Genomic DNA, 21,086 nt, shown 5'->3' with positions numbered 1-21,086 from the left:
CCTTTTTTAATCCTATAGTGGTTTCTATGATTCAATGAGCCACAGTATGTAAGCACTTCATGTTACAATGACACATAATCGAGACAGTTGCCAAGGCAAGAATAGCACAAAGAGAAGGCACTGACCAGAGCCAACTCATTGCCAAGACAGCACAGAGTATATACGGATAAACAGGGGCTTTGATGGGATGCAACTCACTGTGAAATGTCCTGTAAATAAAGTAAATGAAACACATTTCCAAAATATTACCTTAGCATTGCTTTTATTATTTTGCATTTTAGCATAATGGATATTGTTTACCCAAGTTACAAAAGCTTTTGATAAAACCCCAGGAGTTGAATAATTCTGAAGAAAGATATATGCTATTGAAGTTTTTCTTTCTACACTCATCAGATTACATGTACAATAATTCCAAATCTCCAAAAGAACAACAATCATGAGAAGGTTGGGGGATGGGGGGGTTGCGGCAATGGTTGGCAAGTCTCAATTCATAGAAGTGTTTTCATGCAGAATGCACCAGGAGAAAATTTAGCTGCCAGGCTTCTGTTAAAATGAAAATATACCAAATGGTTTCCGGTTGCTGAAGGCATTGCTCAGGAAATGAGCCAGGGAATAGCTGACCCAAACCTCTGTTTTCATTGAAAATGATGCAATGGATTAACATGGTCTTTTTCTTTGCAGAGGGCAGGCAACCTGTATGTGGATGTATGTAGCTAATAAGCATACATATGTGAGCTACAATGCAAGTCTGGCTGACAGCGACAGAACCTCAGGCAATAATTCAAATTACTATCCCTTTTTTTACAATGTGCACTGACATTCGGCTGCACATTCAAACTTCCAATTCTGGCCAGTGAGAATAGTATAGTGTACTGGGTCCCCAATGACTTTAGTTAGAAGAGGGGAGCCGTGCCACTTTGTTTTTTGTACCCCTAGCTGATATCAAGCCAGTATGCCTAAATTGTCAAGAAGCTTGAATAAAGTAAAGTTAAAGCATTGGATAAAATACAGATTAAAGAAGCTTGGATAAATACAAGTTTGGAGAATGGATGAAAGTGGAATTGATGAGTGTAGCTCTCTGGAGGGGATTTGATACGCAAATTAGCTGTGAAGCACAGCAAACAGATATTTACTTCAGTGTAATGGAGCACAACAGAGAATCTATTAGCTATTGGTGAAACTGCAGAAGAGAACTGCAAAGTAGAAGCGTAAAAAACATTTCAAACTCACACGTCACAAGCCTGGTTTCTCATTTCGATCAAACAAGTTAAAAAGGGAAATATGGCCTATTGGTAGATGGCTGGTTCTGTCCTGACTGGAAAGGTGCAGAGGAGAAGAAGTAGAAACAGCTGAAAAAAAATTTTGACCATGGCCAGACAAAGGTGGAGAGAGAAGCTCTCTCAGAATGCAGAGCCCTGACCAGAAACTGCTCATTTGAAAACTTCAGGGAGAAAAATGGCAAGTTGAAGAAAGGATCCCTAAAATGAAAGGGCGCTCGTGGGTGGTAACTATTCACTGGATTTATCTCATAGACTTATATTGTTGTTTTGGGACAAGGAAGGTTTCTCATAATTCAGCAACTTAGAGATGTGCTAACAGGGTTAATTCCAGAATGTGTCTGTGCATCTGTGTGTGCGTAATCACTGTTGTAGTTAAGTGTGCTTTTGCTTTGTATTGTGGCCTTTCTTGTGTGTCTTTACATGTTGACCAACATTATTTAATTTAAATGGTTAAAGCAGGATTGGAACTTTCTCCTTATGAATTTGCACATTTGCGCTCACCAGCTCAAACACTATACGCTCTTAACAACTGGCATTCCAAATAACTCTTCCAGGTTTTGGGGACCTTCATACCTTAACATCAGTGGAGTTGTTGACAATAAATCCCAAGTACATTGAGAATCCAGGGTGAAGTCAAATGTGTTCACTAATAGGATAGGGTGGGGCTGGTAGCATTATGGATTGGATTGGGTGTTCAGATAGCTTCTGCAGTCCGCTGACCAGGCAAGGGTATTCAACACTCAGTGTTGTAGATGAGCGGATCAGCTGGGTCATGTAGTCTTGCTCAAGACATAGTAATCAGGTCTGGAATGCAATGAGTTGGAAAGGTATTCAGATGGGGGAGCCATAATCATGAGACTGGGAGGTTATTTGGACACACAGAGAAATAGTCAGGACCATGGAGGGTAGTTGGGAGTAACAGAAAGTAACTTAGTGTCAGGAGGATACTCAGTTTGGGTTAGTTGTGTGTGCATGTGTTGGGGGTGGCAGCTCGTGTTGGGGGTGTGGTGATTTGGGTCTGAAATCTAGTCAGTGCTGTGTTGGGGGTTCATTATTGTGTGGGGTTAGGTGGGTGAAGGAATAGATTAGGGTCTCTGCTGCGAGGTTCAATGTTGTTGAGAATTATGTTTACCCACAGTGTTAGATGCGAGAGCACAAGCTAGTGAGAGCAGGAGAAGGCAAAACTAGAAGGGGACAGGATAACACAACAGAGTGAGTCATAGAGTCGTAGAATCATCGAGGTTTACAGCAAGGAAACAGGCCCTTTGGCCCAACTTGTCCATGCCGCCTCTTTTTTTAATCACTAGGCTGATCTCAATTGCCGGCATTTGGCCCATGTCCCTCTATACACATCTTATCAGTGTAACTCTCTAAACACTTTTAAAAGACAATATTGTACCCATCTCTACAACAACCTCTGACAGCCTGTTCCAGATACTCACTGCCCTCTGCGTGAAAAACATGCCCCTTTTGAACCTTTTGTATCTCTCCCCTCTCACATTAAACCTATGCTCTCTAGTTTTAGACTGTCCTACCTTTGGGAAAAGATATTGACTATCTAGTTTATCTCTGCCCCTCATAATTTTATAGACTTCTATAACATCACCCCTAAGCCTCCTATGCTCCAGGGAAGAAAGTCTCAATCTATCCAGCCTCTCTTTATGACTCAAACCATCAAGTCCTGGTAGCATTCTAGTAAATCTTTCCTGCACTCTTTCTAGTTTAATAATATCCTTTCTATAATAGGGTGACCAAAACTGTACACAGCATTCCAAGTGTGGCCTTACCAGTATCGATGTGGAGATGTCGGCATTGGACTGGAATGGGCACAGTAAGAAGTCTCACAACACCAAGTTAACGTCTAACAGGTTTATTTGGTAGCACAAGCTTTTGGAGTGCTGCCCCCTCAGCTGATGAACAGGCAGCTCATGCTACCAAATAAACCTGTTGCACTTTAACATGGTGTTGTACCATTTCAACAAGATGTTCTAACTTTTGTATTCAATGTTCTGCCCAATGAAACCAAGAATGCCGAATGCATCCTTCACCACTCTGTCCACCTGTGACTCTGCTTTCAAGGAACATGTACTCCAATCTCTTGTTCTATACCTCTCCCCAATACTCCATCATTAACTAAGTCCTGCCCTGTTTTGATCTACCAAAATGCATCACCTCACACTTATCTAAATTAAACTCCATCTGCCATTTGTCAACCCGCTGGCCCAATTCATCAAGATCCCCCTGCAATTCTAGATAACCTTCTTCACTGAGCAATATGCCATCAACCTCGGTGTAATCTGCAAACTTACCAACCATGCCTCCTAAATTCTCATCCAAATCAATAAGATAAATGACAAATAACAGTGGACCCACCAAGCACCGAGTCCTGAGGCACACCACAGGTCAGAGGCCTCCAGTTTGAAAAGCAACTGTCTGCAACTACGTTCTGACTTCTGTCGTCAAACGTATTTTGTATCTATTTCACTACCTTATCTTGGATCCTGTGAGATTTAACCTGATCCAACAACCTACCATGCAGTACCTTGTGAAATGCCTTGCTAAGTTCCATGCAGACATCAACTGCACTGCCTTCATCAACCTTCTTCGTTACAATCAAATTTGTATAACATCATTTTCTACTCACAAAACCATGTTGACTGTCCCTAATCAGTCTTTGCATCTCTAAATGCCTGTAGATCCTGTCTCTCAGATTAACTTCTAACAGCTTACCCACCACAGATGTGAGGCTCACTGGCCTGTAATTCCTACGCTTTTCCCTGTAGTTGTTTTCAAACAATGGCACAACCTTCCAATCCTCAGGTACCTCAACTGTGTGGTTATCGATGATTCAAATATCTCTGCTAGGGGACCTGCAATTTCCTCCCTAGCCTCCCACAATGTCCTGGGATACACTCAGTCAGGTCCCAGCAATTTATCTATGTCGATGCGCTTTAAGACTTCCAACACCTCCTTCTCTTTCATATGTACACCCCTCAAGACATCACTATTTATTTCCCAAAGTTCCCGAAGTTGTGAGAGTGATGAGGCAAGAGTGAGAATGTGCAACAAGAGGGAGGGGACAGGAGAGCAAAATGACCGCAAAAGAACAGGGTAAAAGGAAGGTAAGAGAGAGCACAAGAAGGCAAGCAATGTTGTAGAAAGAGGAAGAGAGAGCAAGGGGTAAGGGAACATGTGTGAGCAATATAGTAAGAGACCTGATATTTGAGATAGCAAAAGAGGGTGAGGTAGCAAATTAGTGAGGACAAACTGAAAAGGAGGCATGGGTGTGCTAGATAATCTACAACAACAAGAGAGACATGAGGGCAAGAGATCTCAGTGGGCAGCAGAGAATGAGTGGGCAAGAGAGCACAGGTGTGGAAGGGAACGCACAAGGTCAAAAGAACATAAATGGGCAAAGGAGTATGAGTGGGCTTCAGAGCATTAGTGATGAGATAGGGCAAGAGAGCACGTGTGGACAAGAGGGACCTAGAAGGCAAGAGAATGGGAATTAGAGTGTGAGAAGGTAAGTGAGTGCAAATGGCCAAGAGAGCATGAATGAGCAAGATTATGCAAGATGGCAGGAGAGCATGAGTGGAATAGAGAAGACAAGAAAGTGCCAGTTGGAATGAAAGAGAGAATTAACATTGTTACTGCCACTGTTACATGGTTTCGTTGAGCTGGTGGTGCTGGTGGTTGTCGCCGTTGTTGGTGCCATGGTCGTAGCATTCAAAGCCACGGTTGTGGTGTTGGGAGCCACGGTTGTGGTCATCAGAGCTGTGGTTGAAACTTGAGTGGAGGTTCATGGTGTTGGCAGCCAATTCATCCATTTTGAAATTCGGAGAAAACAAAGGAAAGAACTTGGTTAAGAGTAACTTTGCTCTCCGCTGCTAAAGCCCACTCTTTGATATCAACTTGTCACTAACTCTTGCAGGCAACCTTTTATATAGCATGCAAATAAAAGCTTGCGTAGCAACCCGGAGATTCCTCTCAATGCCAAGTTACAGTACTTGGTTGAAAACAACGACGTAAAACTATTCCTCCCTTGAAAGATTTGTGTGTTTTTTTTAAATTCCTGACAATAAATGCTGTAGATTTGGAGAACTGGCTTTGGGACACATTCAAGAAATGTATTGTCTATATATGTTCTCAAGCAATCTCCTGGGTCTGTGAGTCAGGTTTAGAATTGAAGTATATTTTGACAATATGAAATTGAGATGATTTCGCCAAAAACCTGGTTTTGAAGTTTTTTTTCGAGGCAATATCAGGTTCTGCAAAAATGGCTTGGACACCCTTAAGGTAGATAAGAAACATTTGCAGTCACAAGTAAGTATTCATAATGACAACACGGGTTCTCTGGCAGGGCACCCCAAAGTAGAAATATTTTCTGCTGGATAAAAGAAATATTCTGCTTAATGTGGAGAAGGGTGTGTAATACAGCTGTTTCCAATGATCCAAGGTTTTAAGAACATAAGAACATAAGAAATAGGAGCAGGAGTAGGCCATCTAGCCCTTCGAGCCTGCCCCGCCATTCAATGAGATCATGGCTGATCTGTCGCAGCTCAGTTCCACTTTCCCGCCCTCTCCCCATAACCCTTAATCCCCTCTCTTATCAAAAACCCATCAACCCACGTCTTAAAAATATTTAGCGAGGCAGCCTCCACCATTTCAACGGGCAGAGAATTCCAGAGATTCACCACCCTTTGAGTGAAGAAGTTCCTCCTCAACTCCGTTCTAAACTGCCCCCCCTTTATCTTGAGGCTGTGCCCCCTAGTCCTACTGTCTTTTTTGAGCGGGAAGAGTCTCTCCACCTCTATCCTATCCATCCCATTCATCATCTTATACTTCTCAATGAGATCTCCCCTCATTCTTCTAAACTCTAACGAGTACAAGCCTAGTTTATTCAGCCTCTCCTCATAGCTCAACCCCCTCAACTCCGGTATCAGCCTAGTAAACCTCCTCTGCACTCCCTCCAAGGCCAAAATATCTTTGCGCAGGTGCAGTGCCCAAAACTGCACACAGTACTCCAGCTGCGGCCTCACCAATGCCCTATACAGCTGCAGCAAGACCTCCCTACTTTTATATTCAATCCCCTTCGCTATGAAGGCCAGCATCCCATCCGCCTTCCTGACCACCTGCTGCACCTGTAAGCTGGGTTTTTGCGACTCATGCACAAGGACCCCGAGGTCCCTCTGCACCGCCGCCTGCTGCAGTTTTTCGCCCCGTAAGTAATAGTTTTCTTGGAATACTTTAGGAAAAATTGATTTTGGCTAATTAAATCAGGTACTGTGCAAAGATACGGGTTTAATTCACAATTATATAGCAGTCAATCCTGCGCAGGGAAATGACGACGACAATGCAATTACATTCTATATTAATTTTGACTGTGGTCATTTGAAACTGAAACATAGGATGTGGAAGCATTGGAGAGAGTGCAGAGGAGATTTACCAGGATGCTGCCTGGTTTGGAGGCGAGGTCTTATGAGGAAAGGTTGAGGGAGCTGGGCCTTTTCTCTTTAGAGCGGAGGAGGATGAGAGGCGACTTAATAGAAGTTTAAAAGATGATGAGGGGGATAGATAGAGTGGACGTGCAGAGACTATTTCCTCGGGTGGATGTAGCTGTTACTAGGGGGCATAACTATAAGGTTCATGGTGAGAGATATAGGAGGGAGTCCAAGGTAGATTCTTCACTCAGGGAGTGTTTGGGGTGTGGAATGCACTGCCTGCTGTGAGAGTGGAGTCGGACACTTTAGGAAATTTCAAGTGGTTATTGGATAGGCACATGGAGCACACCAGAATGATAGGGAGTGGGATAGCTTGATCTTGAGTTTGGACATAGCTCGGCACAACATGGAGGGCCAAAGGACCTGGACTGTGCTGTACTGTTCTATGTTTCTAACTAATTTTGATATTATGTTTGAGGGTGATGAAACTTAAACTTACGCAGATCAATTCCAAAGGTATGATCAGAGGTATAAGCAAATTACTGCGGATGTTGGAGTCTGAATCTAAAACAGGAAATGCTGGAACATCTCAGCTGGTCAGGCACATTTGTCAAGAGAGAATAGAACCAATGTTTCACGCCTGCATGACCCTTCATCATAGCACTAGGTCTGATTGACTGAGTAAATGAGCAACATGTCTGATAATAGATTAAAAAATTAGGGAAAATCTCAAAGGAAGAACTCAATAGCGAGAAAGTTCCATCATTGGCTTATCTGGTAAGTTAAGAGTCACATGACATTGCAAGCCCCATCATGTGGCGAAGATTGGTAATGAGCCTGAGGATTCCTAATGTTTTAGAAATTAGCAGTTGGTAGTCAAAACAACATTGGTAAACTGGAACGAATTCAGACAGTAATTTGAAACTAGCCTGGAACTTATAAACAATTTTAAGAGTTTGTTTAATGGATACCAAATAAGTTTGGGAGGTCATAAAATAAACATTGGTCCATTAAAGACAGAGAGTGGATTCATTAACTTGGGAGTGGATTAATTAACTTGGGGCGCTGGTGCAGAATTTTCTACTTTTATTTCAGATTTCCAGCAACCGCGTATTTTTATTTAATTTAAATTATTTGTTTTCTATGGGATTTTAGGCATTGCTGGTAAGACCATCACTGTTTGACTTGGGCTTGTCAAGTTATTTCAAGGCACTATTATGAGTGAAGTTCTGCTTCTGCCTGCAAGGCAGATGATAGAAGGTGGTCATTTTTTTATTCCTTCTGAAGGGCAATAGTGAACTATATCTGATACTCGGTCTGTATTTCTAGATGTATTTAGTGAATTGGATCTTCATGAGCTGCCATAGTAAGATTTGAACTTCGCAATGAGGTTAATGGGTGTAAGGAGCTTAATGGAGTTAATGAGCAGAGATAAAATAGTGGGGAAATCTAAGAGAATAAAGGTGAAAACCTGCGGGGCTTGATGGCCTATCTCCTACCGATTTTTTATAAATGCAGCTGCAGAGATAGTGGAACCGGGGTCATGATTTTCCAGCATTCGCTCAAACCTGAAACATTCTCAACGGTTTGGATGATGGCCTGTGGAAAAATATGATGAATTGTTGATGGAGGGAGCAAATAGGGAACGAGAGGTTTGTTAAGCTGGCATGAAATTTCAGAAAAAAAATGACACCATTTTTAATGAATTCTCAACAACGAACTGAAAATGTCACAGACAAGAACAGGGAACATTGGAAAAGCTCAGCAGGCCGGGCGTCATCAATAAGGGGAGAAAACGGATGTAACGGTCCCATTGGCTTTTCATCAGAACGAAAGAGATGGACAAACGTGATAGGTATTAAACAGAGGCTGTGAGAGATTGCAACAAGACGTAGTTGCAACCTTAACAACAAAAGACATAACGGCCTGAATTGGGGGTGTATGTATGTGTGTATGTGTTGTGCTGGTGGCTAGTTATTAAATTGAGCCAATAAATTCGTGGGAGATTTAAATATGTACATTTGGTCCTGGGTAATGGGGCTCACGGTGTCCACACTTACATTGAGGTCTCTCTCATTGATTGGTGCCACAAGTCCGGCTGCTTTGTGCATTCTTCTGAATGACATTTTAAGTTAAGTTTGTTTAGAATTGTTTGCCTTAATTAAGGATCAGTAACGTCCATGACATTGTTTCATGGTTCATTGCTGACCAGCAGATCATAGGGTCGGGTACAGAGTTGGGAGAAAACCCATCTGCTATCCTGCCACTTTGTGAACAGGTCGCAAACTGAGGAGAGACTGACTTTCCGTCTCCTTCTCCATCAAGCCTGTTGAAGAGCAGGGCTTGCCTTTGGCTCTGAAAAAACAGCCAAAGGTGCTTTGACTGTGGAACAATGAGAGACTACCTCTTCAAAAGCTGAACCATTCTCAGAATAGAAATGAAGGAATGAATCTCCCTGACCAGAGAGTCAACCAGGATCTTGGGTTCATGTCACACTATCTGTAGCCCCCACGACTTGGCTGGGTTTGCAAAATCTCACTAACTGTTCTGGCTGGATAAAATTCACACCTCTTTAACCTGTGCTTAACCCTCTCTCCGTTCACATTGTCTACACCTGTAAAGACTTGATTACCTGAAAAGACTCACATTCCAACCATTATCTTGTTAACTGAGTCTGAGTCTATGTACGTCCTATTTATGAACACAACTCCACACTTACCTGAGGAAGGAGAAACACTCTGAAAGGTTGTGCTACCAAATAAACCTATTGGACTTTAATCTGGTGTTGTGAGACTTCTTACTTTGCTTACCCCAGTCCAACACTAGCATCTCCGCATCATGGCTACCGTCAACAGTGCAAACTGCCGGCTCCAAGCGGAGACAAGTGCCAAGAAGATTGCACACATCGACACAGACATCAAGTTTCTACAAAGATGCACGAAAGCACACAAGATACCAAAAGGACTACAGATCACGAACCCACTCAGGGCAACTTACAACACAGACTATGCTGAAAGACTTTGCCGTTGCACTTCTCTCACACTCCTCAACCATCTCATCCACCAGCTCTACAACAAACGCCGTAACCTGGAAACCAACACAGAGTCCATATTCGCAACTTGCGCTCAGGACGCAGACCAGCTGCAAAAACTGTCAAGCGATGAGATAACAGAATTACACTATCTACATGCACACCAAGAACAGGCAACTTAAGAAACTTAGCATCACCACCAGCAGCACCAAGCCTCCCTGGTACCACAGTGGAAAACAATACCACTGCAGGGAAGTCCATTGTCAACTTGTCGGACTGCACACTTCAACCAGACAAAATCGAAGTTCTCAGCTGACAGCTGGATTTCTGCCCACCACCAAAATGGACCCCATCAGTCTTGCAGCAAATACAGAGGAATTCATCAGGCAAACGAGGCTGCGGGAATTTTTCCATAAACCCCAAGAGGTCAACAATGAACACAATGAGACAGCCAATGAACTGGAACAACCAACAGAGAGATCCACAGTGCAGTAACCAAAGAGGAAAGAGTTGAACTGGACTCCTCCGGAAGGCCGCAGCCCTTGACTTGACATGTATGCCCAAGCCGTCAGGAGGTGTGTCAATGCCAGATTCAGTAAAAAGTCTGACAACACCTTGTTTTAGTCCAACCTATTTATTTGATAATATACTCACAAGCTTTCGAGGGGACTGCCTCTTCGTCAGGTGAATGGAGAGTTCTGGCCTCAGACAGAGCATATAAAGCACAGACAGTTTAGAGATTACTGATATGCTCTGTCTGAGGCCAGAACTCTCCATTCACCTGACGTAGAGGCAGTCCCCTCGAAAGCTTGTGAGTATATTATCAAATAAATAGGTTGGACTAAAACCTGGTGTTGTCAGACTTTTTACTGTGTTTACGCCAGTCCAACGCCGGCATACCCACATCAATGCCAGATTCAACAGCCGCACTCAAAGGCAACCCTGAACATCACCCAAGTACAATGCAACACCATCCACACTCAAAACAACCGCAACATTATCATCAAACCAGCAGAAAAAGGAGGGGCACTGTCATACTGAACAGAACAGATTACTGCAAAGCAATGTACCGACAACTGAACAATGAGCAACACAGAGAGTTACCCACAGATCCGACTAAAGAACACACCCATCAACTCAACAGACTGATCAAGATCTTTGATCCGGACCTTCAGAGCACCCTCTGTGCTCTCACCCCATATACTCCCCCGTTGGAGATTTCTACTGCCTCTCGAAGATACACAAGGCCAACACACTCGGCCATTCCATCGTATCAGGCAATGAGACCCTGTGTGAGAACCTCTCTGGATATGTTGAGGGCATCCTGAAACCCATTGTACAAAGAAGTCCCAGCTTCTGTCGTGACACTAAGGTCTTCCTACAGAAACTCAGCACACATGGGGCAGTTGAACCAGGAGCACTCCTTGTCACAATAATGTCTCGGCACTCTATACCAGCATCCCTCACGACAACAGTATTGCTCCAACTGCCTCAGTACTCAACGCCGACAACTGCCAATATCCAGGTGCAATTTTACAACTCGTCCGCTTCATGTGGACCACAACGTCTTCACCTTCACAATCAGTTCTTCATCCAGACACATGGAACAGCCATGGGGACCAAATTCACACCTCAGTATGCCAATATCTTCATTCACAGATTCAAACAAGACTTCTTCACTGCACAGGACCTTCAACCAATGCCCTACACCAGATGCATTGATGACATTTTCTTGATTTGGCAAACAATCACTGAAACAACTATATGATGACATCAACAAATTCCACTCCAGCATCATAGTCATCATGGGCTACACTCCAGAATCGGTTGAATTCTTGGACACACGCATCTCCAACAAGGATGGTCAGCTCAGCACTTCAGTGCGCGCAAGCCCACAGATAACCTCACGATGCTCCACTTCTCCAAGCTTCCACCCTAAAAATGTTAAAGAAGCCATCCCCTACAGACAAACCTTCCATATACATCAGATCTGCTCAGATGACGAGGATCGGAGCAGACACTTACAGATGCTGAAAGACGCCCTCATAAAAATAGGATATAGCGCTCGACTCATCAATCGACAGTTCTGATGCGCCACAGCAAAAAAACCGCGCTGACCTCCCCAGAAGACAAACACAGGACACGATGGACACTTTGTCCAGTACTTCCCTGGAGCGGAGAAGCTATGACATCTTCTTTGGAGCCTTCAACATGTCATTGATGACGACGAACATCTCACAAAGGCCATCCCCACACCTTCACTACTTGCCTTGAAACAACCGCACAACCTCAAACACACCATTGTCCACAGAAAACTGTCAGCCTTCAGAGGACAGTGACCATGACACCATACAACCCTGCCAAAGTAACCTCTGCAAGACGTGCCCGATCAATGACACAGATACCATCATCTCATGTGAGAACACCATCCACCAGCTTCCCAGGAAAAGGAATCCCGGTGGCATGGTGGCACAGTGGTTAGTACTAGGACCAGGTACCCAGTTTCAAGTCTTGGGTGACTGCATGAATATGCTTTCTCCCTGTGTCAGGTTTGGTTTCCTCCCAGACTCCAAGATGTGGAGGTTGGGATCATTGACAATGATACCTTGTCATTTAATGCGACAATATAGCTGGGTAAGTATGTGGGGTTATGGTGGTAGGTCCTGGGTAAGAGGAGTCGGTGCCTACCTGATGGGCTGAATGGCCTTCCTCTGCACTGTACGGAATATATGACTTTGCACCGAGATTAGGAGCAACACGGGTTCTGTATCCTTTTGATTCTATTTCTGTTGAAGGCCACGTATGTTCTATTTTTGAGCAGCTCAAGTTAAGGATTCAAGAGGAAATGGTTAAATATTTGATGGGATGGAATGTAAAGAGCTGTTGGGGAAAGGACAGAGAGGTGGTGTGCACTGGATTAATTTATCAATGATTGGGATAAGGCACCAAATGTGTTGTGATTTTGGACCATTCTGGGGATTGATTGATTCAAGATCTGACAAGGGGGAATGGACGATCGAGAATTTTCCATCAACCTGTCACAAGGAATGCTGCGAACCCAACCCACTACCTACTCCGGGTTTGCTCATGTGAACACCTAGCATTGAGGCAAACTGCTGCCCGTATGTCGCCATTACCTATTACAACATTGCACAGATTCGAAACACAGCACGTGGGTACAGGTGTCACTGTTATGGGAAGTATTCCCACATTGGAGCCCAACTTGTAGACATTGGCCGTGGCACATCCTTTGATGAAATACAATTCTGGCTTCGCTGCAAACAAAAGAGGATGCAATTTGCCTTTAGTACAATTGGCGGCTGTGAGGGAAAAAAACTAACTTTCATTATCCAAGTGCAGTTCAAATGATGTGGGTGAATTAATCAGATTTGTATGTGCATCCAAATGTTTTCCATGCAGTTATTTTGTTGCACCCATCTTTATGTCTATTACATCTATTGTGATAACTGGCGATATCCCATTTGTCTGTCAGGAAGGAATCATCGCCGTGCTCTGCTTTCGGTCCCTTATTTCAATAGGCACTAGCTCGTTTACAGCGCTTTAATCTCAAATGTTATATCGCCTCTTATTGTCCAAATGTGTAGGTTGGGTGGATTACATGGATACTAATTACAGGGGGGCTACAAAGATAGGGCAGAATTGTTTAATTGGTGCAGACTTGATGGGCTGAATGGAATCTCTCTGCCCGGAAGGGTTTCTATGGTGCTTTGGCTTTGATCTTCCTGCAATGATTGGTTTCTATATTGTCCTTAATGCCTCTATTTGAAATCTTCAGTATCCTGTATCACTATCACGGGTGGCACAGTGGTTAAAACTGCTGCCTCACTGAGTCAGGGACCCAGGTGACTTTCTGTGTGGAGCTGTCATGGGTTTCCTTCGGGTTGCTCTGATTTCCTTCCACCGTCGACAGATGCGCAATTAGATGGAGGGGCCACGCTAAATTACCCCAGGGATGTGTGGGCTATGGGCAGCGTCTCACAAATAGATGCTGTTTTGGAGAGTTGCTGCTCTCTGCGGGTGTGGACCAAATAGCCCCTTCTACACTCTAGGGATTCCGTATGCCGCACCTCTAATGAAGTAAAGTTGCGTTGGTGAAACACTGCCAGTGGTAGTGTAGCCAAATTCAGCAAGATTTAAAACAGGTCTCAGACACAAATGTGAACTTGGGTTTCATTAACAAGTGTTGGAGCATCCAAGTGAAGAGCTGACCAGTGAGCACTGCAGTGAGCGACTTTGGTAAGGTGCAAGGAGATATTGCGGCTAAACAGAAACTATATTGTGCTTATTGTTCCTTGGGAGCACAGCAGAGAGGCAGCGATTGGTGAGAGGAGAGCTTGAGGGTAAGCTAGAGTGATTTTTTTTAAACTAACTTTTCTAGTTTTTTTAATTTTAAACCAGAAACTGGAATGAGTTTGCAAAGAGGCTTGGGTAGATTTTTTTTCCCACCACCATAAATTGGAACGGTGAGGAATCCCAATACTCTACACGGGTAGAGTATCCCACTCTCCTCTAACCTAAAAAAAGAGAGAGACTCGGAGTGAGAGCAGGTAAGTTTGTTTTTTTTGTGAGCTGTAAGGGCTTTGGCTCAGGGCTTAAGCAAAAAGGGCGACGCAAGGTAAGTTTATAAGTTTTTAATTACTTTTTTCTACCTGTATTTCTGAAAAAAGCAACTATGAGTGTGAAGTCAGTATGTTGTTGCCAATGCAATATGTGGGAGGTCGTGGAGGCTCCTGGTCTCCCAGACGTCCATATCTGTGCTGGGTGTGTGCAGCTGCGGTCCCTAAGAGACTGGGTTAAGGAACTGGAACTGCAGCTCGAGGACCTTCATCTCATTAGAGAGAATGAGGAGGCAATTGACAGGAGCTACCAGCAAGTGGTCACACCGGGGCAACGGGAGGAAGGAAGTGGGTAATTGTTAGGAAGGGGAAAGCTCATGTGATGGACAGCATGCCGGTGGATGTCCCCCTTCATAATAAGTACTCCTGTCTGAGTACTGCTGGGGGGGACAGCTCACCTGGGGGAGGAAGCGGTGGCCAGGTCTCTGGAGCTGAGCCCAACCCAGTATTAAAGTAAGGAAAAGAGCAGAAAGGCAGTGTTAATAGGGGACTCCATAGTGAAGGGGTCAGACAGGCGTTTCTGCGGACGCAGACGGGAATCGTGGATGGTGGTTTGTCTCCCTGGAGCTGGGATCTGGGATGTCTCTGGACGCGTCCCACACATCCTGAAAGGGGAGGGTGAGGAACCGCAGGTTGTGGTACATATAGGTACCACTGACATAGGCAGGAAGGGGGAAGGGGCCATGAAAAGGGATTATAGGGAATTAGGTAGACAGCTGAGAAAGAGGAACGTGAAGGTTGTAATCTCAGGATTGCTGCCTGCGCTGCGGAAGAGTGAGAGCAGGAATGGAATGAGGTGGAGGGTGAATACGTGGCTGAGGGACTGGAGCAGGGGGCAGGGATTCCGGTTCCTGGATCATTGGGACCTCTTTAGGGGCAGGTGTGACCTGTACAATAAAGACGGGCGACACTTGAATCCCACGGGGACCAATATCTTGGCAGGAAGATTGGCTAGGGCTACTGGGGAAACTTTAAACTAGAAAGGTTGGGGAGAGGGAATCGAGATGAGGTGACTGAGAGCGAGGAGGTTATCTCGCAAGTAGAGAAGGACTATAGACAGTATGAGAGGGAGGTTAGACAGGTGATGGAGAAGGGAAGCGCCCAGACAGAGGGTCTGAGGTGTGTCTATTTTAATGCCAGGAGTGTAGTGAATAAAGTGAATGAACTTAGGGCGTGGATTGCTGCTTGGGAATGTGATGTGGTGGCCATTATAGAGACTTGGATGTCTCAGGGACAGGACTGGATACTTTAGGTGCCAGGATTCAGATGTTTCAGGAAGGACAGGGTGGGAGGCAAAAGAGGTGGTGGCGTGGCACTGTTGATCAGGGACAGTGTCATGGCTGTAGAGACGGTGGATGCCGTGGAGGGACTGACTACCGAGTCTCTGTGGGTTGAAGTTCGGAACGGCGAAGGGTCAATAACTTTGCTGGGTGTTTTCTATAGGCCGCCCAATAGTGACAGGGAAATTGAGATGCAGATGGGGAAACAGATCCTAGAAAGATGTAGTAATAACAGAATTATCGTGATGGGAGACTTTAATTTCCCAAACATCGACTGGACTTTCCCTAGGGTAAGGGGTTTGGATGGGGAGGAGTTTGTTAGGTGTGTTCAGGAGGGTTTCCTGAAACAACACGTGGATAAGCCTACGAGAGGAGAGGCTGTACTTGACCTGGTGCTGGCTAATGAACCAGGACAGATGTCAGATCTCTCGGTGGGAGAGCATCTTGGGGATGGAGATCATAATTCTATCTGCTTCACGATAGCATGGGAGAGAGATAGGATCAGGCAGGCTAGGAAGGTGTTTGTCTGGAGTGAGGGGAAATACGGAGACAACAGGCAGAAAATTGGATGAGTAAACTGGAAGGAGTTGTTCTTGGGGAAAAGTACTGAAGGAATTTGGCAGATTTTCAAGGAATGTTTGTCTGGAGCTCTGCACGACAACGTTCCGATGAGACGAGGAGGTTTTGGTAGGTTGTGGGAACCGTGGCGCATGAAGGTTGTGATGAACCTAGTCAGGGAGAAAAGTGTACAAAAGGTTCAGAGAGCTAGGAGATGTTAAGGATCTAGAGGAGTATAAGGCTTGTAGAGGGGAGCTTAAAAAGGAAATTAGGAGAGCCAGAAGGGGTCATGAGAAGGCCTTGGCGGGTGAGGTTAAGGAGAATCCCAAAGCGTTCTACAAATATGTGAAGAGTAAAAGGATGAGAAGTGAAGGGATAGGACCCATAAAAGGTGAAGGACGAAACGTCTGTGTGGAACCAGAAGAAATGGCAGAGGTGCTTAATGAATACTTTGCCTCGGTATTCACTGTGGAAAGTGATCTGGGAAGTTGTACTAGAGGTTTGCTGCAGATTGAAAAGATTGAGTATGTGGACATTAAGAAAGAGGATGTGTTGGAACTTTTAAATTCTATCAAGATCGATAATTCGCTGGGACCGGATGGGATGTACCCCAGATTACTGTGGGAGGTGAGGGAAGTGATTGCAGAGCCCCTGGCGATGATCTTTGCATCATCGATGGAGACGGGAGAGGTTCCGGAGGATTGCAGATGTGGTTCCTATTTACAAGAAAGGGAACAGGGACAGCCCGGGAAATTACCTACCGGTGCGTCTGACCTCAGTGGTTGGTAAGTTGATAGAGACGACTCTGAGGGACAAGATTTATGAGCATTTAGAGATGCTTAGAATGATCAGAAATAGTCAGCACGGCTTTGTCAAGGGCAGGTCGTGTCTTACGAGCCTAGTTGAGTTCTTTGAAAATGTGACTGAACACATTGACGAAGGAAGAGTGGTGGATGTGGTTTACATGGACTTCAGCAAGGCGTTTGATAAGTTCCCCCATGCAAAACTTCTTGAGAAGGTGAGAGGGCATGGGATTCAAGGGGCTTTGGCCTTGTGGATCCAGAACTGGCTTGCCTGCAGAAGGCAGAGAGTGGTTGTGGATGAGTCTTTTTCTGCATGGAGTTCGGTCACCAGTGGAGTGCCCCAGGAATCTGTTCTCGGACCCTTGCTGTTTGCCATTTTCATAAATGACCTGGATGGAAGTGGAGGGATGGGTTAGTAAGTTCGCTGACGGCACAAAGGTTGGTGGTGTGGTGGATAGTCTTGAGGGATGTCAGAAGTTGCAGCGTAACATAGATGGGATGCAAGACTGGGCAGAGAAGTGGCAGATTGACTTCAACGTGGATAAATGTGTAGTGGTCCATTCTGGCAGGACCAAGGGATGAAGGAGTACAATATCAAGGGTAGGAGTCTTCGCAGTGTTGAGGAGCAGAAGGATCTTGGGGTCCGGGTCCATAGGACTCTTAAATCGGCCCTGCAGGTGGAGGATGTGGTCAAGAAGGCGTATGGTGTCCTGGCCTTCATGAATCGAGGGATTCAGTTTAGGAGTCGGGAGGTAATGCTGCAACTTTATAAGACCCTTCTCAGACCCCACTTGGAGTACTGTGCACAGTTCTGGTCACCCCATTACAGGAAGGATGTGGAAGCTATTGAGAGGGTGCAGAGGAGATTTACAAGGATGTTGCCTGGATTGGGAGGAATGCCTTATGAAGATAGGTTGAGGGAGCTAGGTCTCTTCCTCCCTGGAGAGACGAAGGTTGAGAGGTGACCTGATAGAGGTTTATAAAATGTTGAGAGGAATAGATAGGGTGGATTCTCGGAGGCTATTTCCCAGGGCTGAAATGGTCGCTACGAGAGGACACAGGTTTAAGGTGCTGGGAAGCAAGTACAGAGGAGATGTTAGGGATAAGTTTTGGACTCAGAGGGTGGTGAGTGAGTGGAATTGGCTGCCATCTGAGGTTGTAGAGGCAAACTCGCTGGGGTCTTTTAAAAGACTTCTGGATGAGTACATGGGATTTAATGGGATTGGGAGTTACAGGTAGTTCTATGGCCTGGTAGGTATGGATATAATTGACGCAACTTGTGGACCGAAGGGCCTGTTTGTGCTGTAGTGTTCTAAGTTCTATATGGCACATTTTTCATAAGCATTTGCAGTAATGACAAGAATGAATGGGCCATTGGGTTTGATTGGGTTGCAAGCTGACCAATGTTGGGAAATATGTCTGTTCATGTTTCCAAAAGAGAAACCCAGGGAATGATCCACAGTAGCGATGCTAATAATTAAGAATGTAAAGCCAAAATGAGAGAGAATCTGCAATGTACTGACTGAAACCCCTCCAATAATAAGATAACAAGACTAGTTGAATACTTCCCAAAAGAATTCCATAAATTACCATGTACATGTCTATCCGAATAGCTATTGAGTGTAATGAGCATGCAGAGGATACAAGACAAAGAATTGGGGTAAGAGGGTTACAGCCTGTAACTAGAAGAATGTCACCCGGCTCCTTCCTGGGGCCACAACTATTTACAATATTTATCAATGACTAGTACGAGGGAAGTGAATGTGCTATTGCCAAATTTGTGGCTAACAAAATTATAATGTGGGTATGCCGGCGTTGGACTGGCGTAAACACAGTAAAAAGTCTGACAACACCAGGTTTTAGTCCAACCTATTTATTTGATAATATACTCACAAGCTTTCGAGGGGACTGCCTCTTCATCAGGTGATGAAGAGGCAGTCCCCTCGAAAGCTTGTGAGTATATTATCAAATAAATAGGTTGGACTAAAACCTGGTGTTGTCAGACTTTTAACAAAATTATAGGCAGGGAGGCAAGTGGTGAGGATAACACAAGGATTTTAAGGGGGGATATAACAAGGTTGGATGAGTGGGTAAACAACTTGGGAGATGGAATTCATGTAGGAAAATGTGAAGTTATGATTTTGGTAGGAAGGAAAAATGAGCTGAATGTTATTTTTAGTGAAGAAAGACTGCCAGCAGTTGCAGCAAAATGGAATTTTGTGATCCTGCTGCATGAAGCACAAAAAGTTGGCATAAAAGTGCGGTAGGTCATTGGGAAGGCAAATGGAATGAGGGTGGTTAGCACTGCTGCCTCACAGTGTCAGGGATCAGGGTTTGATTCCTGGCTTCGGTCACTGTCTGTGTGGAATCTATACCTTCTCCCCATGTCTGCGTGGGTTTCCTTTGAGTTCTCCAGTTTCCTCCCACAATCTGAAAGACATGCTGGTTAAGCACATTGGCCATCCTAAATTCAATCAGTGTCCCCAAACAGGTGCCGAATAGAGGATTTTCACAGTAACTTTATTGCAGTGTTAACGTAAGCCTACTTAGTGGAATAAATAAATGTTACTTTTTACTTCAAAGGGACCAGAGCACAAAAATAGGGATGCTTTGATAAAACTACCAATGTGCTAGTTAGACCATATCTGGAATACTGTGAATAGTTTTGGTCCCGTTATCTAAGGAAAGATATACAGAGGGTGGAGGCAGTCCAATAAATGTTGCTGCTGAGTACAGATCGATTTTCTTATAAGGAGCAGTTGAGTAGATTGGGACTGCAGTCATTGGAGTTTAGAAGAATGAAAGGTGATCTTATTGAGACATATAGGATTCTCAGGAAGCTTGAAAGAGTCGATGCTGAGAGGTTGTTTCCCCTTGTGGGAGAGTCAAGGACCACAGGGAATTATCCCTGAGTAAAGGGGTCACCCGGTTAAGGCAGAGGTGAGGAGGAACTTATTCTCTCAGAGGGTCCTGACCCTGTGAAATTCTTTATCGCAGAGAGTAGCAGAGGTTGAGTTGCTAAAAATGTTCAGGGCTAAGATAGACAGATTTTTAATCAGTAAGGGAATTGAAATATAAGGTGGACAAGTGGGAGTGAAAGATTGTATTGAATCAGCCAGGGTCTCCTAAAATAGTGGAACAGACTTGGTGCACAGAATGGTCTACTGCTGTTCCTACATCTATATGGTGTCCCCATTTGCACAATCTCACGTTGTCCTGTGGTTGTAATCAGGCCCATGGTGTAGCAACCTTTGCAAAAGGGTGGGTGGATTTGCAGAGCTGAGAGACTGCAAAGAGAATGGAATAAATTGAGTATCTACTTCACATCCACTGCAAAAGTAATATGGGCCGAATTGACATTTTTGGTACTGTTTCTGACAGCAGTCCACCTCAGCTTAACAGTGCCCCAGTCAATTTATTGAACAATCGAGGGATCTTATGATTTGTGTTGATTTTTGGTTGCAATAACTGTGGTTAAAAAAAAATGGGGACAAGTCTCAATGTTGAACAACAAGAATGTGGGTGATCAGATAATGGAAGAGAATAGTTGAACGTACTGGCATTCTGTACGGCTGGTCCAGATATACACCGATTCTGCTTTCCCACACACTTCACCGGTTTCTCAGTCAACGTGCAATCTTTTTCATCCTTGGCCAGACATCCGTAACATTGCAGTCCATTCTTGGTCATATTGGCAGGGTCTGCAACAAAAAGTAAAATAAACAACAACTGGTCGAGTGGCCAGTGGTGTCAAAGTCTTCATTTATGAGGTGGGTTCGGCAAGTGAGTGCCTGGGCCACTGGCCAGGTGGAACAACTGGTTGACAGTGGGGTGCCAGCTGATCTGTGGAAGATCAAATGTTCAGGGGAAGTTGGATTGACTTGTCAGTGGGGGGAGCTGATCTGTGGATTGATTTGGTATTCAATAGGGATAGGGATTCTAGTGCGTCTTGCATACATTGACCTGGGGGTGGTGAGTAGGTGATAAGGATGGCCAGTCACCAGTGAGGGAGGGGAATCAGGACGTTAGGTGGTGGTAGGTGTTGCATCGGGAGTT

This window comes from Carcharhinus amblyrhynchos, chromosome 16 (assembly GCF_965287045.1).
Source record: "Carcharhinus amblyrhynchos chromosome 16, sCarAmb.v2.hapA, whole genome shotgun sequence".
Classification (NCBI taxonomy): domain Eukaryota; kingdom Metazoa; phylum Chordata; class Chondrichthyes; order Carcharhiniformes; family Carcharhinidae; genus Carcharhinus; species Carcharhinus amblyrhynchos.
Note: the sequence above shows the minus strand (reverse complement) of the source record.